Source organism: Panthera tigris, chromosome E1, assembly GCF_018350195.1.
Source record: "Panthera tigris isolate Pti1 chromosome E1, P.tigris_Pti1_mat1.1, whole genome shotgun sequence".
Lineage (NCBI taxonomy): Eukaryota > Metazoa > Chordata > Mammalia > Carnivora > Felidae > Panthera > Panthera tigris.
In genome coordinates, this window is record NC_056673.1 from 40,566,503 (window position 1) to 40,573,995 (window position 7,493).

Below are 7,493 nucleotides of genomic sequence, written 5' to 3' on the forward strand. Positions count from 1 at the left end.
GCTGCAGGGGCAGAAGGAGAAGGACTCCACACATACACCCAGAGCTTCCCTTCCCTACAGTCTGCAAATCTTCATGTCCAGAGATGACCAAGATCTGCAAGGCCCCAAGCTCTCCCATAATCCTCCTTTGGCAGCTCTTCCCAGCAGCCTTCCCTTCCCCTCCAGAATAACACCAGCCACAAAGATCTTTGTGTCTGTAGCTGATCACAAAGTCCTTCTCCCCCACCCAGGCAACTGCTTCTATCCCACACTCTGGGCCAACACCTGGCCCAGTGCTTTGCCCAGAGTTGGTGCAGGGCATTTGGAGGCTGGACCAGGAGGACAGGCTGGAGCAGGAAGCTGGATGGAAGCACCAGCACTGAGCATTCTGGCACCTCTCTGGCAGTCACTGTGCAAGATGTTTCAACACTTGAGCACACTGCATTTCTCTCGAAAGTTTTTGCACCTGCACACGTGCTGTTCCTCTGCCTGGAATGTACCCCCTGCCTTCGGTGACAGTTGGTCCAGGCAGTGAGAACCTCTCTCCCCCTGTTTCCCTGATATTCATGCCCCTATTATGGCACCTCTAGTGTTGAAGGACAATCTCTTGTTTATATGTCTCTCTACCCTTGCCAGCACACGATATCCCATGTACCTTTAAATCCACCCCCTGCCCAGCACAGAGCAGACACCCAATAAACATTTGAGGAACAAACTCTCCACTCTAGGAATAGAAATGGAAACCAGGAGGACTGTGTAGTAATTAAGAGCAAAGAATCTAAAAGCAGTCATCTCCTCGAGCTGTGTGATCTTAAGCAAGTTTTTGGCCTCAATTTCCTCATTGTAATGTGGTAATAGTAATAGGACTTACCTTGTAGCATTGTTGTAGGAATTAAGTGAGGTAATATGTGTATAGGGCTTCAAATGCCTTAAAGCACTATACAGCTGTTAACTACTATTACTGTTTTCAGTAAAGGCTAAGATTTACACCTCTCTTCCTAGGACTGGTCAGGTCTAGGACTGGATCCAGCTGCCTTGACAGATAGCCGCAGGGTGCCCTGGAGGGTGGGGCAGGTACACCTCTTTATTCCTTCGTCTCATAACCCATCTCTGACTGACCACTATGCACAAAGCTAGATCTGGCTGGCTGTGTGCACAGACACGAAGGACAGAATGTTCTGAGTGACTACCTCAGCAAAACAAGAACATTGTCAACCTGAGAGGAAGGAAGGTCTAGCACCCTCCCTACTTGCCAATCCGGGTGAGGTGAGAGCTTCTTCTCTTGGGCCTCAGGGACATAGTCCCCTATGTGGAGGAGACACCAGACTGAGACATAACACAGAAGGAGTCCTAGAAAGAAAGAAACTGAACAGGAAGCTAGGATCCAGAAAGCCCTACAGAGAGCCCATATAGAAAGTTCTCAGAGACATACCCAGAGATGTAGTGACATCCACTGGAGAGAGAGTTGGTCATCTCTTAGCCAACCCTGTCCTGACCCAGGAGAGAACGACGCTTGGGGAGAGCCTGGAAGTCTGGTGGGTAGCCCTTGTCCATATGTCCAGCCTACTCTCAACCGGGGACTGACTTGAGCCTCCTTCCCTTGCTCTGGAGGACAAGCATGTGGCTACCACAGAAAACAGCTCCTACTTCACACCTCCCTCAGCCCAGCCTGCCCCCAGGGAGAACGTAGGCCATTTTCTGGAAACATCATTGAAACCACAGCCACAACCCCCTCTAGTTAGAGACCCATGCTCATGTGGTTTCCTTCTCCAGAATGCTCTGAACCCTGGGAATCAGGCTGTCCTGGGGAACCACCAGCCACACAGAAGGAAGGACCCTTGTGGGAACTTTTCTTTCATAGGGGCATGACTCCTCCTTATTAAGTCAATACAGGCATTGGACATTCAACGGACAGGAAGGCAGATCTCCAGGGCCTTAGAATGGAGATTTGTCACAGCCAGTGGTTCAGGAGAGGCTTTGTCAATGCCAGGGCTTACCTCTGCCAGAGCGTGGGCGGTGAAAGGAGCTGAGTTTTTCAGTTAGATCTGCTTCCAAATCCCAGCTCTGCCAACTTACCAGCTGTGTGACCTTAGTCAAAGTACTTCACTTCTCTGAGGGCCTCATTTTCCCTCTTGTGTGAGTCATGGGAAGTAAAGTATAATAGACATTTGCAAATGCATAGAATCTTTCTGGGATGCATACAAGACTGGAGTAATTGTGGTTGCTCCTGCAGAGGGGATCTAGGGGACAGGAAAGGAGAAAGACTAATTCTTCACCATTTTGAATCGTCTGAGTTTTATACCATGCGCTATACTACCTATTAAAATATTAGGAAGGGGCCCCTGGCTGGCTCAGTTAGAAAAGCGTGCAACTCTTGATCTCAGGGTCATGAGTTCAAGCCCCATATTGGGTGTAGGGATTACCTAAATAAATAAAACTTAAAGAAATAACTAAAACATTAGGAAAATGAACTTTCTTTTAGTGAAGAAAGTGGAGAGACAATGTTTGTGAAAGTAACTAAGCGTCATGGCTGGCTTGCAGAAAAGGCATTTGATAAATGTGTGTTTCTCTTTCCTTCCTTCAGCCCAACCCCAGCCAGCTTGCTGGGCCAGGAGGGCCTGGGACGGGGGTGAGGTGAGGGTGGGGAGATGGGATGTGAGCAATGGAGGCGCAGGTCCTTAGACTCGCCTGGGGATTCTCACATACTCTCTGTCTTGCCCTTGTGCACCTCACTTACCTGGGCTCCCTTCCAGCAAGAACTAAAGGGGTGGCTGGCTCTCTGGAAAGCCAAAGGGGCTCCCACCTGGCTTCTGGGACAGGGTCAGCCTTCCCTCTCCACCCAGAGCTCCAGGGCAATGCTGCATTATCCGGAGATGGCAGGGCTGACACAGAGGAGAGAAGAGAGCATCACCCCAGGCAATATCTTGCTGGCTCGCTGGGTAGGACTAAGAACTCAAGGGGCACCTGGGTGGCTCAGTCGGTTAGGCGGCCACCTTCGGCTCAGGTCATAATCTCATGGTTCATGGGTTCGAGCCCCGCATCGGGCTCTGTGCTGACAGCTCGGAGCCCGGGGCTTTCTTCGGATTCTGTGTCTCTCTGCCCCTCCCTGCGCATCTTCTGCCTCTCTCTCTCTCTCAAAAATAAATAAACTTAAAAAAGAAAAGAAAAGAAAAGAACTCAAAAGTCAGCCCAGCACCAGACAAGGATAAGGCTGCTGCTGCCATGGGCAGGAAAGCAGGTCAAGTGGGACTAGAGCTGGCAGAGGCCAGGATGAGAGAGGAGAGAGCCTTCTGGGTACCGTGAGTCAGGATGTGTGAAAGGGAAACAGGGGTCTGTACTAGTGTAAGGGAACCCCGGAGGTGTCAGAGCGTGGAGAAGCCCTGTCCTGTTTGAGGGAACCTCACTAAGCCAACAAATATCTGTGAAGCCTCTACTAGGAACCAAGCAGTGGAACACAGCCCCTTCGGCAACTAGTTAAGAGCCACAAGAAGCGGCCTGAGGTACAGGATTGAGAGCTGCAGGACAGCAGAGGAGAAAATGCCTACTACCTCCACTGGCCAGGGTCCCTGAACACCTCTTAGGTGCTCATCGCTGTGACTGACAATCCTTCACAGCAATCCTACGAGATGGCTCTTGCTGTTCCTCTTTTACAAAGGAGGTGGCTCGGCCCAGAGAGGCGGACTAACCTGCCCAAAGTCACACAGCAGAGCAGGCTTTGTACCAGGTCCAAAGCCTTTGCATTTTTCTCTACACCACACTGACCCCATGAAAAGGGGGGAGGATGTTACCAGATGGCCAAGGGAGGATGCCATTCCAGGTAGGTGGAATGGCGGGGGGGGGGGGGGCATAGCTTGGAGTGAGAGAGGCCAGTAGTGCACTAGGGGACTGCATGACTGGAGCAGGAGTAAAGGGAAGGCCCATGCGTAGGGTGGATTTCAGCACCAAAAGAAGAGCAGGCCAGTAGCCAGCAAGGCAGGGATGGAGCATTGGCCTGGACATCATTTGGGAGCCAATTTTGGAGGCTGGGAGCAGGGGAGTCGGCAGTGAAGATGTGGGTGGGTTTGTGACATAATACACCAGGGAACAATGAGAACCAGGGACAGGGAGAAAGGAAGCCCCTCTAGTCATAACTAAGGAAAGTGGCCAAGTGGTGGGGGTAGCAGGGAAGGAGTCCTCTCCCACAACGTCCCTCCGAGGGCTTGAGGTCGGCTACTGGGCTGGCTAAGGCACGGGAGATTTCTTGTTGGCCTGGAAGGAGAAGAAATGAGGTGAGTGAGAAGAGAGACCTGGTGGTCTTCGTGGAACAGGATGGGAGCCAGATTCCAGCCAGGGCTCTCCTCAAGACAGCTGGCAGCCCTGCTCGGGGACCCAGCTCTGTGCCCACCTCTCCTCTCTCCACTCCCCAGGCTCCAGGGCTCCAGGACCCTTCTGTGTAGTGAGAAGGAACAGCAAAGGCTGGGCTCCATCCTGTTCTCCCGACTGGGGAGGAAATGTGTGCTAAGCACAGACGTTGCACCCCCTCTTCTCCTTGTTCCACAGGTGGCTCTCCCTGGGCAGGTGGCTCGGGCAGCTGGACAGGCTCTCCCTCCCACCCACCCCGTGTGTCCTGTACCCCTCCCGCCCCTATTCTCAGAAACGGAGCAGAGTCGCTGTGCCTCAGGCAGGATGGCCTTGTGTTCTCTGGTAACTTCACTGTAAACTGACTTCCCTGAAGACGGGTAGAGGACAAGGGACAGAGGCAGGAAGGACAGACAGGCTTCACCCAGGACCCAGCAACTCCTTCCTCTCCCCCAGATTCACACAGAATTACTTACCCTCGGTCCTGCTGTGTCTCCAGGGATGAGAATGGGAAAAGCTGGGGACAGCATTTCTACAGGGAGGTACCAGGATATGGAGACGGGAGAGGCAGGGACAGTGTGGTCTTAGGGGTGCTGTATATGCTGAGTGTGGGCCTGTGCCCCCCCCCCCCACTTTCAGGAGCTTTGGGGGCGGGGCTGGAGAGAAAGCAGACAATCCCAGCAGAGGCAAGGTGGGGGTGGGGGTGGGGGCGGTGGGAGAAGCCGGAGGTTTAAGCCCAAGGCTTCAGCTCTCCTTCTGCCGGCACAGAGATACTTCCTGGAATGCCTCCAGCTTTCTTGGGAAGGCTCTTCACCCCCACCCTGCCTCCCCTCTGGCTCCCACAAGATGGGAACTCTCCTTGAAGAAGGGACTTGGAGCAGAGGAAACAAAGACATCTCTGTACCACCTCCCTCCACCCCCAGGGCCAGTTAGGTCAAGGTGACCTTGATCTGTTCTCCCCAGGGAAGGGGGCATGAGCTCAGCCTTCTGGGCTAACCTTGTTTCCAAGGGCAGGCTAGAAACGGGACTCGGGATGACTCTTCCCTTCCTCCATAAACTTAAACCCATCTTCATATAACGCACAGGTCAACAGAGCAGGGGAACGGACTGGCATGGAGACGGTGTGCCTCACTCCGTGCCACAGAACCGTGATGGGCTAGCCCAGCCAAAGGAGATGTCCTCCCTCTGTGGCGTGTGCTGGGGTTGCCGGCAGTTGAGGAAGGCTATCCCGAGACCTCTCCGTGGGGCCGTCCACTTGGGTCCCGGTGTCAGCTGTACACTTACTGGCCAGACAGCTGTGGACAGGTCTCCTTTCTGGACTAATCCAAGGGGATGAATGTGATTCTGCCTCCCTTTGAGGTTGTTGCAAAGATCAGTACAACGATGTTTGTATGCCAACGTGCCACGATTCAGTTCAGGCTGTATGCGTGGTGTGCAAACTACAAACGAGGCTAGGGATTATCGTTATTCCTAATAATATTTTATGGTCAGTCTTCCTTTAGGGAATGTATTCCGTGTGATTTTTAAAAATCCTTCCTCACTGCCCATGTAATGCTATGTCTTGGAATTGGGAATGAGAGGCAATTAGCAGAGGCCTGGGATCCCAACTCAGTCCAGACCTTAGAAAGTTTCTGATCTTCCTGAACCCCATCCCGGAGGCCTCAGTTTTCTCCTGTATAGTCTGGGCCCCTAAAACCACTAGGGTGCTTTGTGGTGGGAAATAGCAGAGACCAAAGCAGAGGATTGAAAGCAAAAAGAAACCCCAAATTTGACATTTCCGGGTAGTTGTGTTATCCGGAGCCACGACCACAATCACCTCTGCCCCCAACCCAACTTTGACACCCTTCCCTCCTTCACTCCCTTGGGTGGCCTTTGCCCATCCTGGGAAAGCTCCAAAGCTCCTCCTCCTCCTCCCCCACTGCGTTGCAAAGGGAAGACAGAGGCACAAGGAAAATGGAGAGAAACCCAGACAGAGTCAAAGAACCAGAGACAGAACAGATACCTAGAGAGAAAGAATCAAAAGGAGGAGAATCAAAAAGCAAGAGGAGGCAACATGCAGTGAAGGACATTGGGATTCAGGGCCTCAAAGGCAGAGGCCAAATGGGGAGAGAGTCAGAGTCAGTGGGGTGGGGGCGGGGGGGGAGAGGGGGGACAGCTGCAGCCACTGGACACAAGGTGGGGGCACAGCATGTGAGCTCACAGAAGGTGCTAGGGCATCTCCACTTAGGCCAACCCTTCCAGTTTTGCTCACTGGCACCTCAGTCCTGGTTTTTTAGGACCCAGGACCATCCTCCTTCCAGTCCAGCCCAGCCCAATCTAGCCAGATGTTTGGTGGGGGCAGCTGCCAGCTGGAGCAGCAGGCCCCTGCAGGCCCTGGGGAGCTGGCTGGACAGGCAGCTGCCTGGAGGTGGGCAGGCAGAGCTCCCGCTCTGGATTTGGCACCCCAACAGCACCTTCTCCAGATGCCTAGAAGTGGGTACACGGCAAGGGTGGTCCTCTGTCCTCCAGATGTGGCTCAGAGGACTTGGAACCCAAGGAATCTCCTCCCAACAACTGGCTTACCCATCTTCTGGAAGCCAGAGGCTGGAGGGCACAGAGGCCAAGGTGGGCCCACCCTCCGTGTAGCAGTAGGTTTGGATCTGCCGCTAACAGGTTGTGTGACACTGACCAAGTCTCTTCCTCCCTCCAGCCTCTGTTTCCCCATTTGTAAAATCATCTTTACAGGTCTTCCCAGCTCTGACACTTGACTCTCGTTCCAGGTGGTCTCCTAGCTCTGTGTGTCTGGCCCTCCTCTGCCAAATGAATCGGTCCGGAGGGAGGCAAGAAGCAGGCAGAGGCCATGTGCTTCCTCCTCCATGAGACTAAGAGGCTGCAGCCACACATGGAAATGTGTGTGTGAGACCCAGACATCCCAGCTTCTGCAGCTTGAAACTTGGCCTTTTCCCTGAAGTACAAAGAATGAAAGTGGAGGGGGGGAGGTTTACTGAGGGGCAAGAAGGTGGGGTGGGGGGGGGGGAGGGAATGGAGAGAAAAGGGCAGATCCAAGAAGGCGTAGGGAGGGAGGGAGATAGATGAGAATGATTCCCTCCAGGACACATGGTCTTGGCCCAGCTGGGCCCTCCCTTGGTGCTGCCAGTGCCGGCTGCCAGGCCGAGGGGAGGCCCAGAGGAGAGGAA